This window comes from Macaca nemestrina, chromosome 4, assembly GCF_043159975.1.
Source record: "Macaca nemestrina isolate mMacNem1 chromosome 4, mMacNem.hap1, whole genome shotgun sequence".
Taxonomy (NCBI): Eukaryota; Metazoa; Chordata; class Mammalia; order Primates; family Cercopithecidae; genus Macaca; species Macaca nemestrina.
The window spans coordinates 116,256,452-116,280,362 of NC_092128.1; the positions used below are offsets into that span (position 1 = coordinate 116,256,452).

At 42.9% G+C, this 23,911-nt stretch overlaps 1 pseudogene; it reads right to left on the minus strand.

Moving 5' to 3' along the window:
• Positions 1-15,708: 15,708 nt before the first annotated feature.
• LOC105494247 (tetratricopeptide repeat protein 4 pseudogene) overlaps positions 15,709-23,911 on the minus strand; it is a 35,192-nt pseudogene continuing 26,989 nt past the window's right edge.

The following is a 23,911-nucleotide window of genomic DNA, read 5'->3' on the forward strand; positions in this document are numbered from 1 at the left end:
TGGTAAGAAAATCTTAAAAAATATTTTTATTAGCTTCTTGAGTAATGGAATTTAGTCAGGACTTCAGACAGAGCCAAATATGAAATTTGTTGTTATTTAATATTATCCAACATGAAACTGCTCTCCATTTTAAGCAATAGTTTAAATGTTAATTCTCATTAGAGATCTTTCTGCTTTCAGGAAAAATAACAGTCAAACATAGCACAGACTTGATTAGGTGATTATTTTGCTTAAAATCGTCAGAGATTGAAGGTTAGAGATTTCATTCTCATTGTCCTTTGGCTCTGACTGAGGCTTCTCACCTTTCAGTCTTGCTGTTGACTACTGTCTACCTGCCTCCACTCCATACCTCCACAACCACCCCCAACCAATTTCCAACTGGAGGGGACTGGCTCCTCCATGGAACCCTGGAAATCTTGCTTATTTCCACCAAACCATGTGGCAAGACTGTCACTGTGGCTAAATCCAAATCTTTGCAGAATGTCTTGTGGTCCTCTTAGACCATGGCATTGATCATGAAGGCTTAGAGAAGCTACTATTTCTCAGTTGCTTCCCTGGGATTGAGGAGGCTGTGGTGAAAGTTTCTTATGACCTCCTGGCTTCTGATGAGGCCTCCCTTTGGGCACAGCTATAGGTGATAGAGCTGCTTTGCCACAGGGTGGCAGGGTGTCCCATCCGTCATTCCTGTTGCTGTTGTTTCTGTACTGTCCTGAACAGGGATGTGGGGAGCTGGCACGTGCAGCTCCTCTTCGTTTTGCCGTTCATGGGCGCAGTAAACTCTCCCGGCCTAAGAAGGGCTCCTTGTTTCTCTGCCGGCTGAGTCAGTCCTGTCAGCCTCTGCTTTGTCTTGTGCTTGATGTCTCCTCTCTTCCCTGCTCTCGGCCCCCTCCCCAAGATTCAAGTCTGTGTTTGGGGCTCTTCACTTGCTCTGTGGCACGTCTTTCTGAGATGCTGCTTGTCTATCCTAACTTCAAACTGTGGAGTGGTCTGTCTTCTCTGTAGTGTCTTTGCTCTGCCCTGCCCAGCTATGGACTGGAATCTCTAATGTTTCAAGTGATGAAAGTGGTGGAATATGTCACCTTTGAAAATAGGGAACGTGCCCTGTCTCCCTCAGTCACACAAAGCACCAGCAGGGGCAGGACAGCAGGGGTCTGGGCTGAGGTCCTTTTCAGCTCTGAAAGCTCAGTATCCATCCAGAAGCATACCGGTCTCCTTGGGAGCTTTAGAGAAGATGACAAGATTGTTGGATACAGGTGGCCAAAGGAGCCCTTTTTCCTTGGGACATTGAAAAAACAGATTAAAATGCTACCTGCACATGTGGTACTTAAAACCCTACTGTGCTCCTGAATTCCCTCATTCACAAAATATTTATCTCTCCACCTGTTGAGAGGATCCCAGAAAGGTGTCGAGGAGGACACTCTGCCACTCCAGGGCCCGCCACCACATGTCCTATGGGAAAGGCACAGACATGGGATCAGAAAGCTCCTAGGTCTTGCTCTAGGTCTCTCCCTCAACAGGTGGGAGAAAACCTTAGCTTTCTTATGTACCATACGAATGTAGCATTGTAGCATTCATAGCTAACCTAGGAGGTTTCTGTGAAGATCAGTGAGATTATTAGCAAAAATATATATGAAAGTTCCCAGGTCATAGGAGGCACGTAATAAATGTTAACTGAATTGATGTCTGAAGTTGTAGGCTTTGCACACCCTATTGGATTAAAACTGATTAGAGATGCGTGCTCTCGCCAGGAAATAAGTACCTAACACTCCCATCACATTGTCTTAGGAAGGCAGCGTGGAGCTGCTTGATGGCCGTCTGAGTCACATTTCTTCCCTGGAAGCTCATCGGTCAGAGTTGCAAAGTTCTGCCGCCTGAGCCATCCGAGGGCTGTGTCTGCTCTGCTGGTGCCCATCCATGCCAGGGCAGAAAGGACCCCGGCTGAAGCTCAGAGGCTGTGACTGGAGCCGCGACAGGAAAGGCAGGCAGCTGCTTCTGCAGAACCAGAGGTCTGGGGGAGAGGCTCCAGAGCTCAACACAAAAGTCCCAGATGAAGCCCTAGTGAGGCCAGGTGCTGCCTGAGACTCTGCCATTGGGGTTGCCTGTGAGTGACTGAGACTGACTCGTACCCTCAGCCCCTTTTTTGGGATTCTGCTGTTCTCATCCCTGTCCCCTGGTGCAGCTACACACATTTGCTCAGAAAGAGAGCTCCCAGCAGCTTAGAGTTTAAGATTTTCCTGTTGGAAAAACACAGCTTTTGGAGATAATACAAATGGCAAAACGCTAAATGCTGGTGTGAGCCAAGCATGTATCAGGCGTGTGTCAGGCATGTCAGGTGTGTGTCAGATGTGTGTCAGGTGTGTGTCAGGTGTGTGCCACGCATATCAGATCCTCTGTGTTGTTCCCACCATGTTGTGAAAGACGCATCATTGTTCCCACGTTGAAAAGGAAATGGAGGCCCAAAGGGTAAAGTGTGTGTCCACCTTGTGTAGCCCATAGAAGGCAGGCCCAGGATGGGTGGCCCTGGTCCCGCAGACTCTGAATTCTTTTGCTGTGCTGTGATCACACCCATTATAATCATGATGCCATAGCCACTGTCATTTGCATAGCTCTCTCAGCCTTAGAGACTGTCCCCTGGTACTATGTCCTTGGATGTTAACTTAGCCCAGTTGATAGACAAGCTGGTCATACCCATCAGAGGATGAAAGAAGCCCATGGAAGTTGGCTGCCCTGCCCTGCCCCTGCCGCCTAGGGAAAGGTTGGAAGGAGAAGACTATTGGAGCCACCCATAGGACAGCCAGGTTGGGACTGCCAGTGCAGACCAGGTGTGGTGATGCTGTCTGGAGAGTGCCTCTTCCTCCAGAAGAGTGGCTCCATGTTGAAGAGGACTGAGAATGTGGCTGGAACAGGCAATGAGAACTGTTGGCAGCAGGATGTGCCCATGCTAGAGAACCTGGTCCTGAGCTCGGGGGTGTGGGTGTGCAGGGAGGCTAGGTGCAGGAGGTTGGAGGTGGCAGAGGAGATGGACCAGCGCCTTCACTGCATCGGTGGTCCCGAATGGTCGACAGGATAGGCTGGATGGGGCTGGCAATGGACAGAGAGAGGAAGTGTGGCTCCAAAGGGCAGCACAGAGCCACGTGCTCAGCCGAGGGGCATGCGGGATCCTGAAGCCAGCTCGGAGATGGTGTGTCTGGGTAGCAGGGAACTGGGGCATGTTGCAAAAAAATACTGGAAGTGGGGCCTGCAAGAGCCTGGACAGCAATGATCTATTAAAGATGGAACTCTGGGCTTCCAATCACATGACCTGGGGGCCCAAAACATTTGGGTGCCCCAAAAGGCAGAGCATGGTGTGGCAGGCTGCTTGGGGAGTTGACCTCGAGGGGAGGGGAGGCTGGAGAAGGTGAGACTAGGCTGTGGGAAGTCCCTGTGGCCGACAGCTCCAGGCATGAGGTCTGCGGTTCACAAACAGGTTTGCACCTACGGCTGCTTTCACCTGGGTCTCAGAGGACACTGAGGTTCAGGAAGTCTCCTGGAATTGCCTGGGGTCATGGGACTTGTGGGGACAGAGGTCACCAGGCCTGGCTGTGCCCTATCCTCCCATCCTCTCTACTGACTGGACACGTGATTTCCTGTCTACTGCAGAGGGACATAAAGAGGAAGGGGCAGGGGTGCAGAGACCGTGGGGTGGAGGGTGCTTTATGGCACGTTTACCCTCGCGTCATCAATGAGCACTTATACCCTAGACCTTTGGAGGCATTTCAAAAACAACTTTCCCAGTGTCAAAATGAGAGAAGTCAGAAGCTGAAGCAGGCGTGTCCTGGCTCCCTCCAGTGTGTGCATTTTCCTGGCGTCACTGGGCTCCTTGCCCTGCTGGGAGCTCCACACCGGCCGCTCAACCTGGAGACAGCACCCTCAGTGGTTGAGCCAGGGGTGCTCTCCCCAGGACGTTGTCCATGTCCAGTCTAGGGAGAACCGAGGCTGGCAGAAGATGAAGTAACTTTTATTTCTATTAAATACTGTGCGGCCTGGAATAGGGACACATGTACAGGTTTTAAACCACACTCAGCCAAGATGGTTCAATGATGTGTCAGAGACATCTGACAGGGGTCACCTGTGAGAGCAGGTGAGGATGACCTTTGATGTTGGAGAGTACACAGGACACTTGAGTTTCTTCTTACCCATGACACAAGTTCAAACCCAGAGCGAAAGTTAAGCCCTTTTTAGTCCTTCTAGTTTGTAAGTGTGGACCTACTTTCTTCTGAGCTGGGGGAAGCAACAGATACTGCAGAATTTAGCTGGGAAGTGTACATTGTCTGAGGTCTCATTGTCAACTCTGGTGCCAAGTATGTTCGTGAGCGTTCTCTGGCTGTTCCATAGCCAGCTTTGACGTAGGGCATTCAAGAATGTCCAGGGACACGGCTCACCTTTGGGTATCAGCCGACCTGGGGAGCAAACATTCCCCAGGCGATGCAACTGTTCAGTCTCATCCACAAATGCTTACTGAACACCTTCTACAATTAGTCATTGCACCTCATGGAGTGACAGGGACATGAGGAATCCACAGTCCTGGGGTCTGGGGGCCAGGTGTAAGTGTGTGTGATGTTTACGATCGCCTCAGCAGATGGAGTAAACTCCTCACCCCTCAGGTTGGGGCACACAGAGCAGCTTCCATCCACAGAGCACAGCATGGAAAATGGGAAGAGAAAGGCACTCTACAGTGGAGAAACTAACAGGACCTCCTCCTGGTGGTCAAGGCCAACACCCATAGTGATGAGTCACACTGACAACGTGTACGCTTTGTGTGGTGTGAGGCCCTTCACCGCTGTGGGCTTCCTCCCCAAACCCATATCCCAGTCTAATCTTGAGAAAACCATCAGACAAATCCTGTTTTGGAGACATTCTACAAAATACTTGACCAGTCCTCCTCAAAACTGACAAAGTCATCAAAAACCAGAAAATTCCTGAGAGCCAAGACCTACTGAAAGAGATATGACAACTAAATGTCATGTGGTATCCTGGCACAGGAGAAGAACATTAGGTAAAAACCAAGGGAACCTGAGTAATTTATCAATATTGGTTTGTTAATTATAACAGACGTGCCATACAAATGTAAGACATTAACGATAGAGGAAACTGGGTATGGGTTACATGGAAACTCTCTTCACTACTTTCATAAATTTTATTTACTAAATTTGTGACTTTTTAATTTAAATCTGTTCTGAAATAAGAAGTTTATTTAAAAAAGACCACTCCATCCAGTAGGCGATGGCAGGTGACCTGCCGAAGAGGTGGAGTCAGTTGATGGCTGGAGGCAATCGAGATGCTCGGGGGATGGTGACAGATGCATCTAAGGCATGACAGTGATGAGGCAGTGTCCCAGACAACCAGGGCGACACCCCCAGGAACCTGCACCCTTTATGGTGGCTGAGATCCTTGCAGGATCAGTGCAATGTGCGCTATTATGGCTACTCTGAGCCATCAATAACCGGGCTTGTGAGATTGGCAGGAACCTGGGATAACGTAAAGCTATGAAGGCAGAGGCTCAAGAAACCTGAGGAGTGTAGCCAAGGTCATGTTGAGATCGGAGCTCACAGCTAACAGATAACACAGCAATGAAGCCCAGCACGAGTGAGGGACATCAGTGATGCAGACACCAAGACAATAGAGAGGGTCCAGAAGGGTCATCCTGAAAATTAAGTTAATGTAAGTGTCTATTTTTCCTTATTTGATAAGACCTCCCTATTTTAGTTGGGGAATTTACCTTTCCTTTGTCTCAGCAATCAGTATGCTTGCTCTTTCTGACATAGGGCTCCAAGTTCATTCACTAAAACCAATCTTAGACATAGGAGAGGACTGCTCTTTCTGTCAGATGAGTCCCACTAGAGCCTGAAATAAAGCCAAAATGCAAGTTGGCAAAACTATGGTTTGGAGAAAGACAGAGAAACAGACTGCACACACACTTGATAGTGTTAAGTTGCTGGATGCAGCTGTTCCTGAAGTCTACACCTGAGCTTGCAGTAATAACTTTTGTTTATATTTTGCTTAAGCCAGTTTGAGTGGGATTTATGCTACTTAGAATAAAAGGGTCCTGAGAATCTTTCTACTACTGAGAAAGATCACAGAATAGTGAGTGCTTCTGTTCCCAGAGACACTCCTGGGAGGCAGTTTGCAAATGCTTTGGGAGGAGATGAGATTTTCTGAAGTCAGATTGTGGTGAACAGGGCATATCCTCAGGAAAGTACAGGATGCCACAGCTAGCCAGGTTCTGAAAGGCTCTCTGGAGCCTGGAATGCCGTCATTGTTCTGAGGTTTTGCATCATGTCTAAAGTCACTGTTCTGTCCTCCTAACAGGAGAATGGAGCCCCAGAAACCTAGGAGGAGAAGACAAAGTGTCAGCCTCTTGGCATCTGCAGTGTTGCCAGGAAAAGCTCTGATCCCAGGGGCTTACCCACTTCCACAGATATTAAGCATCCCTGTGAGGACTGGGACATTAGCGTATCTCAGATCCATCTGCAAAACTTTTGCAAACGTGGAGCTCCCTCATTCTAATCTTAGCAACTTCCAGGGCTGAACCTTGATTAATCTGGATACAAACAGGATTGAAACGCCACATAGTAAGCATTAACAGGAGGTTGTTTCTTTTACCCATGAAACTTGATGGATCCATGATGATCTAGTACATTCTTCTCCCAGAAATTAGGATCATCCTCTGCATGTGAAGGAACAGAGAAGCACTCAGTTCTACCCTTTGGAGCAGGGGATTGGACAGCATGAGCCTTCAATCATATCTCTTGGATGACCAAGGAAGGCTGGATTTGTGCACCTAAAAAATGGAAGCACAAACTGTACAACAAATATTCTCCGTTCAAGTTGAAGTTCTCGAATAAGGTATCCAATTAACTGATATATTAATAACATTTAAAATAATAATCTCATAGGAAGATTCCAAAAGTTTCTGATTTTATATCTAGCAAAGACTTCATAAACTATGTTTGATTTGTATGTAGAACTCAGGGTGAACATGCCAATGACAGTGGCAATGAGAGGGGTAACTGGGGGCCAGAAGTAGTCTGAGGGAGAGGAGAGGAGGGGGTAGAGCATGCTCAGGGAACCATGAGCCATGCAGGATAAGCAACAGGGCAGAATAAACAGGACATACCCATCTGTTTATTCTCTCTGTATAATATTTTGATTCTCGTTGTACCCTAACTAACCAAGGCGCAGCTCAGGAAGTTGCTGCCAGGATTAGAAAAAGGGAGTTGCACGTTCTCGAAAAGCAATAGTACAGTGCAAAGAATGGTAGTTAATCCCCGAAGCACACTTGACCCAGCCCCTAAAGAGCTTTGTGACCTTGGGCCAGGCAGGCAGCTCCCAGGCTTCTGTTTTATCATTTTTGACCTCTTCTGGCTGCAGTGATTCATTTCCAGATATAGGTTGCTTCAGCTCACCTCAAACTCTTCTTGGAGCCTGTTCTTTGAGAAATGGTAATGTATCTCTTGAAAAGTTTCTTTTTCTTGCAAAGTCACCCAATTCGTGAGTTAATGAGGTCCCACCAGTGATATGATTGCAGAGTCACAAATATCACTAACTGAAAGGAGTAGAAGGAAGGTGGGAAATGCAGACACACCATGGGTGGGTGGCTTCCAGGAGATATACATGAGACCAGCTCTGTGGTGGGCCAGGTCAGACGGACTTCTGCTTAGACTAGGTGGAAGCTTCTCAGCATTCTGAAGAGTACCACCATCTGACTGGCAGTTTGAAGGTATTGCTTGGGCTGCTGTATCAAGAATAGACTTCAGAAGACAAGGTTGAAAGTAGCAAGACCAGGCCGGGCGCGGTGGCTCAAGCCTGTAATCCCAGCACTTTGGGAGGCCGAGACGGGTGGATCACGAGGTCAGGAGATCGAGACTATCCTGGCTAACACGGTGAAACCCTGTCTCTCCTAAAAAATACAAAAAACTAGCCAGGCGACGTGGCGGACGCCTGTAGTCCCAGCTACTCGGGAGGCTGAGGCAGGAGAATGGCGTGAACCCGGGAGGCGGAGCTTGCAGTGAGCTGAGATCCGGCCACTGCACTCCAGCCTGAGCGACAGAGCGAGACTCCATCTCAAAAAAAAAAAAAAAAAAAAAAAAGAAAGTAGCAAGACCAGTGATAAAGGGGTCATAGCAGTCCAAGTGCACAGTGGGAGTGGAGATAGGAGTTACATTAAGGAGAGAGTCACCAGGATTTGCTGATGGGATAGGTGTGGGCTGTGGAAGAAAGAACAAAGTCAAGAATGACTCCAATGACATTGTCCTAAGCAATTGGAATGATGAAATCACAGTTGTTGAGATGGGGAAGCTGCACATGGAGTGGGTCTGGAGGACAGATTAGGTGTTTGGCTTTGGACATGCTGAGTTTCAGATGTGTTTTGACACACATGTGGAGGGGTTACACTTGAATATGTGAGTCTGACCTTTGTATTGAGATGTTCCTATCCTACCTCTTCCTACCTCTCCCCTGCAAAGGACTGACCTTTGTATCTTCACAAGGCTCTGTGTAGATTCCTGGTATGTCACATTTATTTCAAACGGCTTTACTGAGATGTAATTGATATATCATATTGTTCACCCATTTAAATTGGACAGTTGAATGGTTTTTAGTATATTCACAGAGTTGTGATCGTGTGTATCATGGTCTATTTTTAGAATATTTTTGTCAACCCTTCCACCCTAAAAAAGCTCGTAGCTATTAGGAAACATTCTCCATTTCCTAGCATGGTATTTTAAATTGGTGACAATTCTTATTTTCAAGTCTGTCAGTAAGCCTCTTAATGGTAGGGAACTCCATGTTATTTGTTTTTGCATTTCACCCTATAACAATGACTCAAAAAAGCTTTTGTATGAATGAACTACAGTTTGAAAAATATGACCCCAAGATTGTGTGTCTTTAAGAGAGAACGAGCCCTTTGCATTCCGGTGCTCTTCGTGTGGCTGCCTGTAGCATTTTTCAGATCTAGTTGAGAAACTGATAGGAGAATATGGAGATAAGTCTTATTACTGTTTTCTTTCTTGGCTATACTTCTCTAGCATCTGTTGTAAACAAAACAGAAAAGAGGCTTTCTAAACCTGGTGAAAATATCTCAAATGCAAGGAAGCCAGTGATGAAAAATGCAATATCAAAGTTCGGGCTGTTATAAACACACAGCATAAATCACATCTGCTCATTAAACTTATTACAAGGAATGATAACAAAAGCAAAGAGATATCTGAAAATCTCTTGGGAAAAATAAAGTAGCTGATAAATTCTTGGTTTTAACTGTTTTATGTCATAAGGATGGATATAATTTCATTTGGGACAAATGTTTCTTGACTCAGACTACAGATTTGGAGCTGAAGGCCACTACTAAGGCAACCTCCTCTGACACCTTCGTTTCAGAGCTGATGAAGGCTAGATAGTCATGCCCTGTGACCTCTCAGCAGGTTATGGCAGAACTCGCCCAAGAGCAAGGGGCATAATGTATTAATTAGTTTAAACCGACATGCATTATGTACTAACAGGGTCTGGGCAGACCAGTAGCATCTAAATATTATTCTAAGGGTCAGAAGCTTTTTTTTCCAATAAAGCCTTATACTGAAAACAATAATTATGGCAGAATTCTTCTGATGGAGCCTGGGAGGTGGACTGCTTTTTCCCGCTGCTGCTGCATTCCTGACCTGGTTTAGTGAGTGCTGGGACTGTCCCTTTGACATCCTTCCTCTGTGTTCTTTTGAAATACAGGAGCCATCCACTGCGTATAGTCACTAGTTTACTTGTTTCTCTTCCCTCCTAAACTGTGGAATCTCTCAATATAATGATTGTGTCTTACACTAAATTGCATATCTCAGTTTCTGAACTCAGGAAATATTAACTTTGTTTTTGACCAGGTTCTTTTCAAGGTGTCAGTGACACATATGAGGGAAACAGTTGACTCATGCTGATGGAGCTTACATTCTATGGGGCAAGAGTGAGCAGAGGGCAAATCATCAAATAAAGAAACAACTATAGACATATTGTGGGGAAAATACAGCAGCAGAAGATAATAGGAAATGTCAGGACATTTGGAGTGGCTCAATTTGCTGTTTTGTTTTTATTTTTCCCAGAAGGTGAACAAGAAGGCATCTTCAATAAAGTAACATTTACATAGAGACATAAAGAAATGAAGGGGGAGCCATGCATATCAAGGAACACAAGTGCAAAGGCCCTGAGATAGGATCCTGTATGGTGATTTGTAGGAACAGTAAGGCCAGAGTGGAACACAGCTGGAACAGAGTGAATTAAGAGATGTGGACAGAAAAGTTGCAGGGACTCAGGTTATTTAGGACTCTGTAGGCCATTGTAAATATTTGGGATGGGACACTGGGCAGAGGAGTAACATCATCTCATTTCAGTTTTGGAAGGTTCACTCCAGCTATTCTGTTGACAATGGATTTTAGAAGACTGAACATGGAATCCGGGAGACCAGTCAGAAAACAACTTCAGGAATTCAGCTCAGTAATGACAAATTCATCCTTCCCCTTTATTAGGCCTCTCTGCTCCACATTCTTCATTGTCTACATTCCAATCCATCTGCAAATCCTTTGGCTGTATCACCTAAATATGCTTAGAATCTAATCACTCCTTATCACCACCACCGTTCCCCATATAAGGCACCCTCATGTCTCATCTCATTATTGCCATTGGCTTCCCAGCTTCAGTCCTCTCTATTGCTTCTTCTTAACTCTTAACACAGTAGCCTGTGGTTCTTTTAAAATGTCAAGCAGAAGCAGAAAATGGCAGAGCAGGGAACTCCAAAACTGTTTCTTCACTAAAGCACCAATGAAGTTGGCATAAACTATTAGGATTAACTTTTTAAAACTAAGGAATCTAATAAAAAATATATGACAATGAAGGAAATGTTTCACAAAGAAAAAAGTTCCTAAATTTCAGTAAAAGAGTATTGTGGTGCTTTAACTTACCCATACAATTTACCACTTTCCAGCTTGGTGGTAGCTATGGGGCTGGCTGCCCATGTTACTGACATAACTTGGTGGCCCCAGAGGAGGCACTGCAAGACTTAGTCTCAAGCAATTATGATTGTATGTCTGTCTGGTGGCTCCCCGAGTGATTGGTCAGGGAATTCCCTTTGTTTCACATGCCTCTGAACTTTCTCAGGCCTGAAGCAGCCACCTGGGTGGAATTTTAAGAAAGGATTTAAGGCAAATATAATCACTGTTGCTGCCTGGGGAAAGTTATAACAGATAGGAAAAGCAGCAGACAGACTAGAAAGGTTAGGAAAAGTCAGGGAAAGAATATAAATATGAGAATAAATATTTTAATAGATTCCACATAATCGGATAATCTGGAAGTCCACGCAAATGCCCAGGACTAGACATGCTCAGAAAAGACTGGAGAACACCATGAACTTTCATCTCTGGCTCCTGTCTTTAGGCTCCTCTGAAGCTGAAAGTGGACATTAAGCAAATGTAAATGGCCTAGCTAAGCATTAAAGGAATGCTCAAACACATAGCCAATCCACAAAGACTTTAAGTATTTTTTGTTACGTTGGGTTTAGGCATTTAAGAAAATCTCTGTTAAATCACCAGCTGACCAGTAAGTTAACAGAACTGGAACTTTGGTGACTACACATAACAGAGAAAACAGTCTTATAAAAAGAATTTAGAAGAGTCACTAAACAACTACAACCTACAAGTAGTAACAGCAAATCCTAGGGAGAAGATTATGATTTCTAGAGTTACACATTATGATATTCAACATGTCCAATTATCAAAAATTTACAACACATGCAAAGAAACAAGAATGTATGGCCCACTCACAGGAAAAAATAAATGAACCAAAACTGTCCCCAAGAAAACCCAGACATTGGATTTACTATAAAAAGACTTTACATCAGTCATCTTAAATATGCTCAGAGAGATAAAAACCATGGACAAAGGAAACCATAACTATGATGCCTAGGCAAATAGAGGTTACCAACAAAGATAGAAGATATAAGAATAGATCAAACAGAAATTCTGGAGCTAAAAAATGCAATCTGAAATGAAAGCTTCACTAGAGAGATTCAGCATAAAATTTGAACAGAAAGAAGAAAGCATCCTCAAAATTTCAAACTGAACTTAAGATAGCTCAATGTAGATTATTCAATTTGAGAAGCAGAAGTGGAAAGAAATGAAGAAAAATGGACATACCTTAACAGAACTGTGGGATACTATCAAGTGTACCATTATATGCATAATGGAAATACCAGAATAAGAAGGAGAGAAAGGAGCAGAAAAAATGGCCCAAATTTTTCAAATGTGAGAAATAACATAAATCAGTATATCAGGGAATCTCAATGGACTTTTAGCCGAAGGGGCACAAAGACTCCATTACACATTATAATTAGACTTTCAAAAGGAAAAGCCAAAAAACAATCTTGAAAGCATGAGGTAAGAAGCAACTTGTCATGTTTTTGTACAAGGAATCTTAAATAAGAAAAAGAGTCAACATCTCATCAGCAAGCATGGAGGGCAGAAGGAATTGGGATAATATATTTAAAGCGCTGATAGAAACAAAACAAAACAAAACTGTTAACCAAGAATTCTGTCTGGCAAAACTAATCAATGAAGAAGAAATTAAGACATTCCCAGATAAATAAACTTCGAAGAAGTTCATCACTAGTAGGCCTGTCCTACAAGAAATGCTAAAGGTATTCCTTGAGGCTGAAGTAAAAGGACACTAGACAGTTACTCAAAGCTGTGTGAAGAATTAAAGAAAACCAGTAAAGGCAACTACAGAGATAAATATACAAGCTAATATTATTGTATTTCTGGTTTGTAACTTCTTTCCTTTTTCTTTTTTCCCCTATATGGTTTAAAATTCAAATGCCCAAAATAATATAAATTTGTGTTAATGGGCACTCAGTGTGTAAAGACAAAATCTGTGATAACAATAGCATAAAGAGATGGATGAGGCTGTATAGTAGCAGAGATTTTGTACACAATTCAGGCTAAGAGGGTATTCATTCAAGCTACATTGTTTGTAATTAACATAAGATGTTAATTACAATCTCCAGATTGTGCAGTAGAAAATAAAGAAAATAACTAAAAAAAGTGAAGAAAATAATTAAAAACTATGCAGAAGAAAAAATAAGAATTGAACAAAAATGGACTAGAAAAAATCAATTACACAATAAAATCCATAATGAAGGAATTGAGAAAAAAATATACAAAATCTACGGAACATAAATAGCAAAATGAGAGAAGGAAACCTTTCCTTGACAGTAATCACTTTAAATATAAATGAATCAAACTGTTCAATTAAACAGCAGAGATTTTCAGTATGTATTAAAAAACATGATCCAACTATGTGCTATCTAAAGGAGACTTACTTTAGCTATAAAGACACAAAAATGCTGAAAATAAAAGGACAGATAAGGTATTTCATGCAACTACTAATCAAAAGAGATCTGGGACATCTCCACTATTATTAGACAAAATACACTTTAAATTTTATTTTTTTCCTTCCAAAAGCTTTATTTCAATTTGATCCAAGGCTTGGGCAAGTGCTCCAGGGTAGTTAAAAAGCTGTCCAGTGGCTGGAGGGAGAGGCTTAGACAGAAGCCCTGTTACTTTGCAAGGGGCCTCCCAGAAGTCACTGGGCTCAGTAGGCTCCTAGTTGTACTTGAAGGTGAGCCTTTCAAAGAGATACTCACCCAGCCCAGCCTCCAGGCCAGCCAGCCTGTGGGGAGGTTGGTCAGGTGGTCATCCATCTTCTTGATGAGTTTAACTTCCTTATCTAGGACATGACTCTCCAGGAAGTCACAGAGAAGGGGATCTGTGCAGGCAGAACTGAGGGCATGAAGGGCCTAGTTCAGATTTTTCTCCAGGGCCATGGTGGCTTCCATGGCATCCAAAGTTCTGCCCCACTTATCTTGAGCCGGCTTCTGGAGGTCCTGGAAGATAGCATGCTGCCACACTGGTTTTGTATCTTTGAGAGATGCTTGGTACTCTCATGCTTCTCCTCAGCTGATTTGCAGAAGTAGTAGCCCATGCTTTCCAGAGCCACATCATCATGGTCAAAATAGAAGCCCAGAGAGAAATAGGTTTAGAAGACCTGCAAGTACAAATTGACAAAGTGGTTGATGGCTGCCTCCACCTCAATGGAATAATTCTGATAAATCTGGGAGCTCATGGTTAGTCAGCAAGAAGGGACTAACCACTAAAATGGTGTTGGCTGGTCCCAGAAGCAGGAGATGACTGAGAAGATGGTCCTGAAGGTTGAAAATGGAGAGAAGATTGGAAGGTGGCTGGAGACTGGAAGAAAGAGAGTTCCTGGATCTGTTCCATCCAAACACTGTTGAAGCAAGAGACAGCCACAGGATTGCTGAATGTGCTGCCTAGACTTTAAAATTTATCATAGATGATAAGAAAATTGTGTATTCAAAAAAGGTTAATCCATCAAGCATATATGACAATGATAAATATACATGAACCTAAAACAGAACCCCCAAGACACATGAAGCAAAAATTGACAGAAATAAACTGAGAAAAAAATTCTACAATAATATTTGGAGACTTTAATATCCCACTTTCAATAATGAATAGAACAAAGACAAAGTGTCAGTAAGGAAATAGAGGACTTAAACAACACTATAAACAAATGGAATTAGTAGACATGTAAATAATACTCCACTACCACAAACACCAGAATATGCATTCTTCTCAAGTGCATATGTAACATTCTCCAAGCTAGATCTTGTGTTAGACCACAAAACAAGTCACAGTAAATATTAAAACGCGAAAATCATATGAAGTATTTTCTCTTACTACGAAGGAATGAAACCAGAAACCAGTAACAGAAGGATACCTGGAAAACTCAGAAATCTGTGGAAATTAAACAACATACTCATAAATAAGCTATAAGTCAAAGAAGAACTTAGAAAATACTCATTTTTTTTTCATGGTAGATAAACTCTTCTTAGGAAGGGGGCAACAAGCTGCTGCAGACAAAGATATACCCTATAACAACAACCCAACATGCTAGAAGGTTTTCCAGTTTAAAAGACACAAAATCTCAAAATGTGAAAACTACAGGGGAACTCAGAGGCCACTGTCCTAGTCTGTCACAGTCCTCCATATGGCAAAGATGAAGGAAACTGGCAATCCTTTTAGGGGTACCAAGGATCTCAGTTTGTACGGTCTTTATAAATGCAGAGCAGGATGTGGCTTTCCTGCCCCCATTTCACCTCAAGTCATCTACAGTGACCACACATGGCTCCCCTCTGTGTTCATGAAATAACTTGAGGCCAGAGTCTCTCAGCTTTAAAGCCTTGGAATCCTATGCATAGTTTGTTTGTGTGTAGATGTGCAGTTTGAAGGGTAGCTTCTGTAACAAGATGTCAAACTCCACAAAAGTTCAGAATCATGTCACTGGATCCTGAGTCCATCTCCACAGACCAGGGTGCCGCTCAGGTACCATCTGCAGCAGATGGTCCCTTTAGAGATGGAATCCAAGGATGTCATGGCCAAGGCACAGAATTTTATATTAACTGAAGAAAGTGAAGACCAGCCAGAGAGGCTGCAGTTTAGGGAAACCAGAGGCTCCTCCCCCACCACGATACTAGGAAGGACTATCCCCTTGGTGACAGAAATAAGGCACTGGACTGATTCAGGCGTGCTAAGTTCCCAGCAGAGGAGGGTAAGGGATGAGATCCAGGGGGCCTGGCTCAGTCATCTGGTGCACCTTTCTCCCCCAGGATAATTCTTTCAAAAAGGTTTGGATCCTACACAGACCAAAAATGCTGGTGTCAGGGCTTTTACAAAGTACCTGTGGTGCTGTAGAACCTGCAGCAAGGTGCCCTTGGCAGGCATCCGGTACAGTTCTGCTCTGTCCTCATCCTCAACGTAGACCTCCAAATTATCAGAACAATATTTTTGCTTTAGGTCCCGAGAAGGTGTTTCACCAAACATCACCATTAGATGATCAATAAACCTGGAGTCCTCATGAAAGGCAGAGATGAAGTCCAATTGGGCATACTCTGGGTACAGAAGGAGCACAGGCCAGCTCAGCCTGCCCTGGTTATCTAGATTCAGCCTGGCTCCATGGTGGTTCTCAGAGCTGAGTTCCTCCAGGAAAAACTCCCCTAGTTCCTCCAGGAAAAAAGGTCCCCTAGATCTTCTGAGGCTGAAATTTCATCCTCACAGGTAGTTTCAGAGAACCTGATATTCCTAGCCTTGACGGCCTCGAGTAAAGCCTCATTCTGATTCCTCTCCTTTTCTTTCAAGTTGGATTTCCCCACATCCCTCTTTCAATTTGCTTCAGCTTGTCTGCTTTAGCCCTCATTTCCAGAAGCTTCTTCACTTTGGCATCTATCTGCAGTCCCTTATCACATCAGTTCACAGCCTTGGCAAAGTATTTCAGTTCCAGATGGCATAAGCACCTCTTATTGCTTTGAGGTAGCAGGATTTTAGCTTTCTGGCAGCTGTCACATTACTGACAGCAGAACGAAAATTGCCCAGATAGTACTGTGCTGCTGCCCGGTTGGTATAAAGGACAGCATTCAAATCAGGATTTGCACATTTCTTCTTTAATCCTTCAGTGTAGGAAATCACAGCTTTCTTGTAGTCTTTTTCTTTAAAATAATCATTGCCCTCATCTTTATAGGTATTGGCTTGTTCTTCTGGAGAAAGCTCCTCATCAAAAATAATTGACTGGAGACAAGCCAAGTCAGGATTCTCCCTGGGATCAATTTCTGATGGCACTTTCTTCATAAACAGGGGGACCTTTTCAAATTCCTCCTCCCACTGTTCCTCATGAAAGCCGCCACGGTAAGGCTGGCTCTGGAACTTTTCCAGGAACGAGTTCATGGTGTCGTCTGAGGTGGGGTCCTGCTCATGTTGCTCCACAGCTGATGCCCTGCCCTCCAGCCCAGGTCCCAGTGCCGTGAAGTGTAGAAAATACTCTACAATGAATAAAAATAAAATATAATATCCAAAATTTATGGATGCAATAAAAGCAGTGGTCAGAAGGAACATTTAAGCTCTAAACACTTTTAAAAAGAATGATATTAATAGAAAATCTAATTGTATGTCTTACATAACCGGAAAATGAAAAGCAGTCTAAAGCCAAAGCAAGGAGGAGGCAGGAAATAATGATTAGGGGAAACATAAATGACATAGAGAATAGAAAAACAAGAGAGAGTATCAATGAACCTAAAACTTGGTTCTTTAAAAAGATTAACAAATTTGACAAACCTTTAGCTGTACTAAAAATAAAAGACTACAATAAACAAAAAAATGAAATCATAGACATTACAACTGATACCACATAAATACAAAGGATCAAAAAAGACTACCAATGAACAATTATATGCCAACAAATTGGATTACCTACAAGAAATTGATAAATTCCTACAACATACAACCTACCAACACTGAATCATGAAGAAATAGAAAATCTAAAGAGACCAATAGTGAGTAAAGAGATTGAGTCAGTAACCAAAAATTTTACAAAAAAGAAAAGCTCAGTATCAGACAGCTTCACTGATGAGTTCTATCAGTTCTTTAATGAAAATTTACACCAATCATTTCCAGACTCTTTCATAAAACTGAAGAGATGAGAATACTTCATAATTTATTGTATGAGGCTGGCATCACACAGATACAAAGCCAGACAAAGAAATTACAAGATTGTCTCTTATAAATATAGATGCAAAACCTCTCAATAAAATCCTATAAAACTGAATACAGCAGCATATTAAAGGGATCATACTCCATGACAAATAGTATTTTCCCAGTAATGCAAGAATGGTTCAACATATGAAAATCACTCAATATAAGAAACCACATGAATAGAATGAAGGGAGAAAAAAGACCCCAAAATATATAAAAATTTCAGTTGATGCAGAGGAATCATTTGATAAAGTTCAACATTCTTTTAATGATAAAAACACTCAGTAAATGAAGAATAAAAGATATCTTCTATAACATGATAAAGGTGATATATGAAAAGCCCACAGCTAACATCACATGTGGTATTGAAAGACTCAAAAGCTTTCCCTTAACAATGGGAACAAGAGCAGGATTCCTACTATTGCTATTTCTACTCAATATAGTAGTGGAAATTCTAGCCAGAGCAATTAGAGAAGTCAAATAAATGAAAATCATACAAATTGAAAAGAGAGAAGTTCTCCACTCACAGATGACCTGGTCTTATGTGTAGAAAGCCCTAAGGATTTAATAACAAAACTATTAGAGCTAATAAATGAATTAAGCAAAGTTGCAGGACACAAAATCAATAAAAAAATCAGTTGTGTTTCTATACACTAGAAATAAGCAATATGACAAGGAAATTTTTTAAAACTTTCTTTTTATAGTAGCATCTGAAAGAATAGATACTTAGGAATTTAAACAGGGAGATTAAACACATGTACTGAAAACTACAAAACATTGCTGAAATAAATTAAAGAAGGCATAAATCAATGGAATGTGTTCATGGTGTAAGATTTAATATTGTTAAGGTGATAATGCTACTCGATTTTCTTTGTTAATCAAAGCAATCTACAGATTGAATCCAACAATTTTTTTTTTTCTTGTGGAAACAGAAAACCCATCCTAAAGTTCATATGAAATCTTAAGGGACCTTGCACAGCCAAACAATCTTGAAAAGAAGAATAAATGTGGACAACTCACATTTCCTGATTTCAAAACTTATCACAAAGCTACAGTAATCAAAACAGTGAGGTACTTGTATAAAGACAGACTTACAGACCAATAGATTTGAATAAAGATTCCAGAAGTAAACTCTCACATACACAGACAATTGATTTTTGACAAGGGCACAAAAGCCATTCAATGGGCAAAAGGACAATCTTTTCAACAAATGGTGCTGGGAAAACTGTGTATCCACATGCAAAAAAATGAAGTTGAACCTTTTCCTCAAATTATATACAGAAACTCACCAAAAATGAATGAAACACTTAAATATAAGAACTAAAACTCCAAAACTCAGACGAAAACATACAACTAAATCTTCATGATCTTAATTTCTTAGATATGACACCAAAAGGATGAACGATAACAAAAATAGATGAAGGGTAGAAAGCAAAGTGATAATGGAAGATGAGAGTTGAGTGATGTGACCAGGAACCAAGGAATGTCATGGCCTCTAGACGTGGGGAGGTAAGGGACCAATTTTCCCTGGAAACTCCTGAAGGAACTTGCCATGCTGACACCTTGATTATAACCCTTTAAGATACATTTGGGACTGTTGACCTCCAGGACTGTAAGATAATACATTCGTGTTGATTTAAGCCACTGAATATGTGGTGATTTGTTACAGCAGCAATAGTAAACTAATAATCTAAATGAAAGTAGGGATTTTTGTCTTCCCACACCCTGCTCACTTCACTACAGAATTTATAGCACTTAGTATATTCTTCAGTAAATATTTGTTGAGTAAAATGAATGAAGCCAGACTTTAGAGTCAGATTACACTTGGTTGGTTAACTGTTGTGAGGAAAGCAGGTGAAAGTTCTCTTGGCCTTGCTTCTCCTTGCACTGGGAAGCACTGTCATCAATGAAGGGGTTGCTGTGGGTTTCAAGAGAAAAGAAAAGGTGTGAGAATCTCCCAGGTACAGTGGGAGCTGATCTGTGCTAGGGAAATAAAGTAGTATTGCTTGGTTATTGCTCACTTGGTCACTAATATAACATGAATTGAGACAGTATGGTTGTGTATTTTTCTCCAATTAAGGTTATGGGGAGGCATGGCCTATGGAAAGTTAGTTATTTTGCAAGGGTGATTTGATAGAGGCAGCAAGCCAGGTAGCTGGGGTGTTTGCAAGGGCATGATCATGATGGTGTACCATGCAATTTAAATAGAGGCAGGAGGAAATAAAGACCTGATGTGATATGTTCAGATTCATGAATAAAACATTGTAACTGGAGTCACAGTATTGTCAGACTAGAGGTACTGAAGGAAGGGAGCTGGACACTTAAAAGAGATGGGAGGGTGGAATGTTTGAGATTGAGTGAATGGAGGTGCTGTGGTCATTTAGTGATGCTAAGGTCTTGGAGTGGCCATGGGAGGGGTGGGAGGCTGAGGTGGAGCAGAGGACAGACTCATCTGGAGATGATGCAATAAATGAATGGAAGGCTAGGCCCTGCAAGGAGCTCTCTTGTGTATATTAAAATCATCAAAAACTGTGGCAGCAGTGATTGCAGAGATCCTAGTGACCATGATCAAGGAATGAAGAGGAAGACCAGCGGTCTAGAGATTACTGCACATGTGGGGCGGAAAGTGGGCGGTAATGGATGACAATCATTAATTTGATTTAAAAAGTATTGAATGTTTGCTTTGTGCCAGGCACGTGGTGGTAGGGTCTGATGGGAGGTTAAGGGAAGAGAGGTGGAGAATGATCTGGAGATTTCAATGAGCAAGAAGGTATTTACCCCACATCCAGGCCCAGTGGATTGAAGCCTTAAAAGAAAACAGCAACACCTGAGAAGGATGCCAGGAAATGAGTCCAGAGGGTACACATGGAGTCAGCTGAAGTACACCCGGAAGAAGGACAGAAGAAAGACTGTGAAGGACTTAAGAGTCAGGGAGGGGTGTGAACTGGCTCAGAAAGGGTGATGCATGGGTAGGCCAGGGGGTGAGGGATGAACGGGAGTCTTGGATTTCCTGTAGTCACTCAGGGAAACCCAGCAGCTAAAAGTAAGCGATTTAAGCAAATGAATGGACAGATGAATTAACCAATAGACTAAAGATGGTTGAATGCTTCCACCAGCCTTGCTTCAGGCCCTATTTAGAACTGAAGTTGACTTTCTCTTTCTTTTAATAGCTGCAAAAATGATGAATTTGATTTAGTTTCTAGAAGCAATTTCCTTTTGAAATCAGGTGAGGATCTTGGCAGATGCGAGGAATCTTTCAGAACCTGCATGTACATGAGAAAGGGATATGACAGCATAAAGTTCTCCTGTTTGAAGAAGCTTAATGGAGCCACTTTTTTACTCAGTTGACTGAGACCTGGAGCTGGTGCACTCTTTGAATTGCATGGTGCGCCTGCCGCCGCCTTTTGACTTCTCCAGCCTGAACACCTGCCTTTTTGGGGAGAACTGTGGTAACATATGAGGAGGCGTCCTGTATTTTCTGCAGTGTCTGACAAAGAAAACCTAGTTGGTTCATACGTATATATGATCTTTCAACACAAACTTCAAATAAATGTCTTCACTCCTTGGGGAAAGCAGGGCAGAGCCCCACTGTCTCAGCTAGCTCTCACTTGGCTGTCTTGTTTTGGGGCTGGAAGGCCACACTGTTGTTCCTGCGGTAGAGGCGGAGTCTGGGCATTGTCCCTTTGTAGCTGAGAGCAATTGTGTCTGCTTTGCTAAAATAAAGTTATTTTTTACCTTAGTCTGATCTCCAAATCTTTCTCTTTGAGATACCTCTGCCATCCAAGATCAGGAGATACTGAATTTTCAAAGCACTTTCTTAGGAGTTGCATGAGCAAAACATACACCTGCTCTTGTTTTCAAGGGATGTGGGCAAGAAGTAAAAAGAACAAACTGTTAATGAGAACACTTTTTGTATTCCTCCCTCCACACCGACACATACTAGCACCATAAAATTTAAAACGCATCAAATGACTGTCGTAAGACTTTACTTTGATATATAAGGCAAAATGTTGAACATGGGTGCTAATTAATCGTCACGGAGTTACAGGGGAACCTGGACGAATTAAGACTGGGGCGAGAGACTGCTCATCAAAGATCTTGCATTGTAGCTCAAGAAGAAAATGTTTAACTTAGTGTCTGGACACTCTGAGGATAGAATGAAATGCTGTGTGTGGCCTGGTGGCCTTGGAAGCCGGCATGGTTTCAGCATGCAGGGTTGGGGTGAACCTTCTCTCCCTCACCGTGGCAGCCATCTCAGTCTGCCCCAGGATGTGCAGGCTGCTTGTCCCTGGCCTCACATCCTGCTGTGAGTGGGATTGTGACCCCCTGAAGTGCATATATTGAAGCCCTAACTGCCCCTGTGATGGTATTTGGAGGTGAAGCCTTTAGGATATAATTAGGGTTAGGTGAAGTCCTAAGGACCTCTATGATGGTATTAGTGTTCTTACAAGAAGAGGAAAAGACACCAGAGCTTCCTCTGTCTCACAGTCCTGTGAGGACAGAGGCAGCAGGTGGCTGTGTGCAAACCAGAAAAGGAGCCCCCAGTAGGGAACCAACTGGCTGGTCCCCTGATCTTGGACTTCCAGCCTCTGGAGCAGTAAGGAACAAATGTTGGCTGTTTAGGGTACCCAGGTAATTTGTTATGGGAGCCCAGGCTAAGACATACACCTTCTCAGCACCTGTGTGTGACGGAACACAGGCTTTGGTGCCAAACATGCCTGCACTCCGTCACATACCTTGTTATGTGGCCTATGGTTAGGCACTGTCCCAGTGAGACCCCACCTGGATTAGAAAGTCCTTCTCATGCCATATATGCTCCCTGTGCCATGGGTGGTTCCCGTTGTGGTCTCAAAGGCCACCAGCCATTCAGATGCTTACACAGCAAGTGTGTGGGGCTGTGGTTGGGCTCCTGTCTTCCCAGTGGTCAGGGGCATGAAGAGCCACCTCTCACCACCTTCCATTCTGCTATCACATGCCCTTTGTATTGAACTCTTGTAAGTCTCTGTTATGAGTCAAATCCTGTCACCCCAAAATTCACATGTTGAACTAACCCCCAGGAGCCCAGAATACAGCTAGATTTGGAGATAGAATCTTTACCAATTAAGGTAAAATGAGGTATTTAGGGTGGGTCCTAATCCAATATTACTGTTGATCTTTTAAGAAGAGCAAGTTAGGACTCACACACAGAGAAATGACCATATGAGGACACAGGGAGAAGATGCCTCATCTATAAGACAGGGAGAGAGGCCTCAGGAGAAACCAGCCCTGACACCACCTTGATCTCAGACTTCCAGCCTTCAGGATGGTGAAAGAATACATTTCTGTTGTTTGAGCTGCACAAGCTGCAGTGTTTGTTACAGCAGCCTGAGCAGACTAATACAAGCTGTCACCACTCAGGGCCTTCAGCTGTACTTCTTGTCAGGATACCATTTCCTTAGTCTCCATGGAGCTAACTTCAATTCCTTTCTCAGGAATTCACTTGGGCATCCTTAAATGTTCTAGGAAGTCGTCTCTGCACCCCTCAGGCTAGGCTCTGCCTTCAGGGTGCCCCTGGTTCCCTGGGCGGGCTGTGTTTGCAGGGCTGATCCCAGTGTGCTGTATCCCACTGTGCTTCCAGGGTCCTTGTTTGACCGCAGATTTCTCTTGTGTCCAGTTGTTATCTTTGAATTGTGTCCTCAGTGCCCAGTACTGTGTTTGGAATATGGACCATACTTAATAAACATATGTTGAATGAAGAAATAGATGAATCACAGTGGTAAACCAAAGTGAAAATCTGAATGATAAATTATCAAAGAAGCACAATAGACTACTGTAGTCCACTGGAGCCATGCCATTGGTGCTACCCTGGCCTTTTGGTTTGAATCAACTGGTAATCATGTTGATGGTCTACTTCACTTTGTGGTTTTCACATGACTATCATGTCACTGAAAGATAAACAGATCCACTATTAGGGAAGAGTTACTTGAACTGAGGCCAGGAGAGATACGACCTCTTGTTTTTGATGCCTATGGAAATGTCACATTGACTGTTTTTCAGAAAGCAAGGATAACAACACAGCCTCTTGAAACTGTTATTGAGGATTTTCGAGGGATTCATAAATTATTTTTTTAACCAAGTGGGGAAACAGATTTTTTATATACTGCGAAATTGTGGAGATAAAAGTTTCCTTGTGTTTCCTTTTAAAATTATAAAGGCAGACCCAGCTTACAAAAGGAGAAATGGGATGGATGTAGAGAGAGGTGCAT